A 5,834-nucleotide genomic window follows, 5' to 3' on the forward strand; every position below is an offset into this window, starting at 1 on the left:
GGGAAAGAATCCGCCTCCACTGCAGGAGACCTGGTTTCGTTCCCTGAGTCGGGAAGATCCCCTGGAGGAGGGCATGGCAACCCACTCCAGTATTCTTCCCTGGAGAATCTCATGGACAGAGGAGCCTGGTGGGCTGTACAGTCCATGGGGTCACAAAGAGTCGGACACGGCTGAGCGACTTTCACTTTCACTTCCATATATATAAAGAATTGCTAGTTGAAATCATTTAAATAATTTAAGGCTCTTAACATATACTGACAACAGAAGTATAACAGTTTCTACCCCCAGTGGCATTTTGGGGGAGCGCCTTTCTGCTGGCGCTTGCTCTCAGAGGCTGTCTCTTCTCATCCAAGTTCATCCCCTTGGCCTCCCACCTGCAAGGTCTCTGTTCCGCCCGCCCAGTTACGGCTGTGCTTTCAGACCCTGACATTCTTACTCTGGGCTCAGCTCTGTTCACTGGGGCTCTGGGGGTCTCCTCCTCCAGGCTGGTAAGTGTTCCCTTTCCATCACGACCTGCTCCTCCTGCCCTGTTCCCTGTGGAGACAAGTGAAGGTTGGGGGTGTGGGAGTCACTCTCAGTTCTTTCCCATTTCCTCTTTAGTGATGAGCTACTTTCCAGGTGACTGAAATTTCACCTGTCTTTCTGGGTGGTTATCATTCCCCCCTATTTCTGTCTCCTCCCATGGGCTGTGTTTTTCCTCCTCAGTGTGTTTCAGATGTGGCTACTGCAGGGTGTGACCGGGGGCTCGGGAGACTTGCATGCGGACGCATCGTAAACTGTGATAGCTGCGTGTATCTGTCTTGTTTGCATGAACAGGTCCCCTTTGGGAGAGGGGGGCGGCGTTTATGGACCCCTTTTTTATAGCGGCTGTGACTATACTCTATCCCCAGGGAGAAAAAGAACTGACGTTACTTGTTGAATTGCTCGTGAAATCTTTATGTCAGGTTTAGTGGTAGACAGAAAGCTTTGAAATAGATTTTCATTCTGGAATACATAAAAATTGTCATGGTGATGGGAAAAACCCAGCCCTCTGCTGTGCATTTATATCCACTATTTCCATCTGATAAGGTGCAGATTTCTTAAGTATTTTTGTGCATTTATGTGATATTTTTGATCCAAATTTAAGATTCAGCATATTGAATGAAACTAAACAGTAGTCCTAATTTGGTTACGGCCTGTTTGGTGTCTGGCAGTATGCTGATTGCTGACTGTGTGGTAATTTGGGAGGCTGTAATATTGTTCAGTCTGAGTTTGAAGAGGAAGGATATTGTTGTGAGGAGGCCAGAGTGACTGCCCTCATATCTGAGTTACATCTGTCCTTCTCCTGAAGGAGCTTGGACCTGCAGGACTCAAGGTATAAGTGAAGAAGTACCCACGCTTTCCGGCAATCGTAGAAACTCTGCGGGTCCCTGTAGGGGCCGACTGTGGTCCATGTGAGGGTCAGGGTTGAGAGAAAGTCAGGGTTGAGAGAACAGGTGGGGCTGGAAGTTAAAGGAATGGACAGAAGCCAGGGGCATATGGGAATCCAGGTGGGTCATAGCAAGGAAATAGACACCATGGTCAGGTTTCCAGGTTCTCAAGAACCAACACACAGTCAAAAGCCAGGGACCCTTTATAAGGGTGAAAGCAACTTGAATCATTGCTAAGGAAACCTCCTTTATATTTACTAATGATGGCCTGGGATGGACTTTCTAACATAGCTGCAGCGAGGAAGGCGAGGCCAAAGCCAAGAGTCACACCAGGGTTGGGATGTGAACTCGGACCTTGGTCTCCACGACGGTTTCTTTATAGGAGATGTCGTAACACTGGTCCAGTGTCCTCTGTGGTGTGCATGGTGTTACTCTAGACAGCATGAAATGTAAGCTTCTGTTTTTACCCTCCAGAGCTTCTCATTGAGGTGAGAAGACAGAGCCTCTGCGTCCAGAGGGAAACCTCAGTGGGAAGAAGAGGCATTGGGTGTTTACCTGGGTGCTTGTCCTGAGTTCTGTTGAAGCCGGAGGAGGGGGTGAGCGGGCTGGCCTGGGGGTGCTTAGGAAATGTTATACTAGGTGGGACTTCAGTGAGGAGGATGTCGGGAGGGCCCTTCCCCCTCCCACCTTTCCATGCTGTGCACCCCTGTAGCCCATTTCCTCATGGGTAAGCTTGTTAATTTCTGCCTTGCTTGTTGGCATCATGCTCGTTGTAGAGATTAAACGGGACGATTTATGTGAGAGCCCTTTGTAAATGGCACCATGGATTCAGATGTAAGGTGTTATTAATAATTTGCCATTTGCAGCAGGAGCCTGTTGGATCACAGCTCTGTTTTAATTCATTCATCATATGTAAATGAGGTTGTATTCTTGCAATCAGAGGTGTTTGATGAAGGTCATGATTAGACATTGAGGGAAGGAGTCAGAGACTGCTTTTTAGTAAGGTTAGTGTATGTCTGAGATCTTACAAACTTACAAATACATAATTAGTACTGAAAATTAATGTTTAATGTGAATCTGGAGGGTTTTACATTTTTGGTTAATAAAAAGAGGAAATATATCTGAAGAGTAAGTTACTGAGCTGTGAAAAAAACAGAGTCCATTTAGTAGCAAAATCACACGATGCTTCTCATTCCACATTCTAGAACAGACTATTTTTAGCATCTGTTTGAATCAGTGATGAATCCCAGTTACAGGATTCAGTAATTAAAGCAGAGAAAAATATAACATTGTGTAGGCAAGAAAATCTTTTTACTTGAGTTGACTCTGTCTCAGGGTTCAGACTGCTATCCTCAGGGTCTGCCCAGAACTGTCGGTTTGTCATCCCCGAGGGGGTCACAAACAAGAAGAGAGAGCCAGGACCTCAGCCAAGGACACAGTGTCCCCTTTTTAAGAAGGGACGTTTAAAAAAAATGCTTGGGATGTCTTTAATGGGTAAGCTTGTGGTAACTGTGTCATCTGCAGGGCTCTGGAAGAAGCGCTCAGGGGTCCCGGGCGTCCCCCTGTTTGCCTGTCCTCGGGCCCTCCGCGATGGTCAGGCCCGTCCCTCTGTCTCCTGCCTCGGTCCTGCGGCTTGGTTGTTTTTTCCGTTCTCCGGCTGCCTGTGAATATTGTGAAAGCACAGGGCGCACAGCTGCCAGTTGGTCCCGGTCCACATTTGTATCTAATGGTTGTGGATTGTTCCATAACGTTGCTAAACAGCTCTCTGAAAACTTGCTCCCAGTCAGCAATCTCTGCTCGAGCTGGGAGCCTTATTTTATCCTGTGCAAGTTATTATTACTTTGTCTTTTATGCCCCTTCTGCAAAAGCTCATTAACTGTTGGGCTGCATTGAATCGGGGGTTCTGTTGACCCAGATTCTCCTGCCACTCCCCTGGGCGGAGCCCAGCCCTTGGGGTGGTGACCACGGGACTGACACCAGGGCACGAGGCACCTGGCTGAAGTAGGTCATGAAGATGCAGTATGATTTTTTTTTTTTAACCAAGGCATTTGGGAAAGTTCACTTATTTGACAAATGCCTTTTGATCATTGCTTGTGTGCCAAGCATTGAGCCAGGTACCAGGAATTAAAAGATCTTTGGGAGTGAAGAGTGGTTTTAGGACTTAGGTGGCTGCCCACAGCCAGACCTCTCTGCCGTGAGTGTTAAAAAGGTTATATATGTATGTGCTAAGTCGCTTCAGTCGTGTCTGACTCTGTGCAACCCTATGGACTGTAGCCTGCCAGGCTCCTCTGTCCATTGGATTCTCCAATACTCGAGTGGGTTGCCGTGCCCTCCTCCAGGGGATCTGCCCGACCCAGGGATCAGACCCGTGTCTTTTACGGCTCCTGCATTGGCAGGCAGATTCTTTACCACTAGTGCCACCTGGGAAGCCCTAAAAACATTATATATATATTTATAAATGCTTAACAGTCATAGTTGGCAGAAGCAACAAATAATTAGAAAATCCACTTTTCCTTTGAAAACTCATTGTTTACTGTGAATTTCCAAACTTTTTCAGCCTGAGTTCTTTGGTCTCGCAGTAGCAGCTCAGGTATCTTGTGCTGTGGTAATGAATAACCAGGCAGACGTAAGACCAGACCTAAATCCGGGCTTCTTCGATCGTCATGGTTTTAGACTCTTGTGTGCTCATTTACTGGTTCACTGTTTGTTTTGTTCTGGACCCAGGATGGTTCAGGAGGTCTCTGAGCTCCTTTCTGTGTAAAACCCTGGGGGTATAAGGATGAGGTGACCCTCCCGCAGCCCGGGGGGTAGTCACAGTGCCCAGGGACCAGGCAGGGCCAGCACCGGGTCAGCGATGGAGGCTCTCGGGGCGATGTTACCTTGTGGGAGGCCAGCTTGTCCCAGGGATCATTCCTTTGATTCTTGGTCTCATTTTTGTATTCCAGGGAATTTAAGCTTAAATAACCTGCCCTAGAGGGTGTAAGTGGGAGCCCAGTCTGAGCTGGATTCTGGCTCCAGAGCCCACCACACCATGCCATCTTGCATTGCCCAGCTGGTTTGGTGGGCACAGAGGAGGGGGCAGGCTCCACCTGCAGCTAGCAATGTAAGTGATCACTCTGGTCAGAGGGGGGCCGAGGGTGTACAGGTGGGAGGGCAGGTGTGGGAGATGCAGGTGGGGAGGAGGGGCAGGTGGGGAAACCTGTGGAGCCTGCCCAGGAATTGGCTGTGCCACCCTGTGGGGTGGGGTGGTGTGGTGTGGTGCTCATCGTGCGGGGACCCCAAGGAAAAGCCAACGGAGCAGGCAGGCTGGCCGCGTTAATGGGAGGGTGCACTGCGGCCCCCAGTGCCTCTGACGCACGTGCATCTGTGAAGGGCAAACTGGAGCACCTGGGGAAGGCCAGAGGGGCTGAGAGCCCTCCCCTGCCTTCAGATCCTTGGAAGCTTGCAGAGGTGAGGGGTGGCTGAGGTGGATTCTTTGGTTTCCAAGGGCAGACAGAGAGCACAGGTCTGAAGTGATAAAGATGCAGGCTTGAACTGAATACAGGTGTTCACAACAAGAGGTTACAGTGTCCCCTGCCTGGGCAGTGTTCAGGAGAAGCACCCAGGGGTGGGGCGACCCAGAGGGGAGCCTGCACTGAGCAGTGAGTGGCTCTCTGGCCCTTCCTGCTCCAGCCACTGCATTTCCAGTAGCTGCCCAGACCTCGGCAGAGAGGACAGACGCTTTGTTTTATGAGCAGGCTCTGGACCTGGGAACTTTCTGACCCTCTCATGATGCCTTCATATTTAGGTGGTGGCAGAGCACTTGTCTATATTGACCTGGCATCGTCCCTGTACCTCTGAGGACAGGAATCAGTCTTGTGGTGTCACTTTATTCCGCACACACATCTAAGTCTTGTCTTGTTTGCGGCAGCTGGTCCTGTCCTCCCAGGACACTGTGCAGGTCGCTCTGGCCACATAGCGCTTTCAGGCCTCGTTTCCACCTGATTCGTGACTGTGTTTCTTATATATCGTAGGAAGACGCTCAGTGATCGAATGGATTGTGAGGCGTTGATGTGGCCCAGATCTCCATCTGGGTTATTTGAGTCTCCGGCTGGGGATTGTTAGCCCAGAGGTATGGGCCAGCCGTGGCTCTCTGCACAGCCAGCCGCGTTGTATCAAGAATTGATCATTTTGTCTTCCTGTTATACTGGGTAGTTATTGATTATGTACTCTTGCCTGGCAAATCCCATGGACAGAGGAGCCTGGCAGGCTGCAGTCCATGGGGTCGCTAGGAGTCGGACACGACTGAGCGACTTCACTTTCACTTTTCACTTTCATGCATTGGAGAAGGAAATGGCAACCCACTCCAGTGTTCTTGCCTGGAGAATCCCAGGGGCAGGGGAGCCTGGTGGGCTGCCGTTTCTGGGGTCGCACAGAGTCGGACAT

At 49.9% G+C, this 5,834-nt stretch overlaps 1 protein-coding gene across 1 annotated transcript in view; it reads left to right on the plus strand.

Moving 5' to 3' along the window:
* Window positions 1-4,114: 4,114 nt before the first annotated feature.
* The window catches only part of WASF3 (WAS protein family, member 3), a 49,147-nt gene continuing 47,427 nt past the window's right edge, over window positions 4,115-5,834 (plus strand). Inside the window, exon 1 of the mRNA XM_010851255.1 lies at window positions 4,115-4,512. The gene's annotated coding sequence lies outside the window, so the exon portion shown is untranslated. The remainder of the gene's footprint in view (window positions 4,513-5,834) is intronic.

Source organism: Bison bison, unplaced genomic scaffold (assembly GCF_000754665.1).
Source record: "Bison bison bison isolate TAMUID 2011002044 unplaced genomic scaffold, Bison_UMD1.0 scf7180017864299, whole genome shotgun sequence".
Lineage (NCBI taxonomy): Eukaryota > Metazoa > Chordata > Mammalia > Artiodactyla > Bovidae > Bison > Bison bison.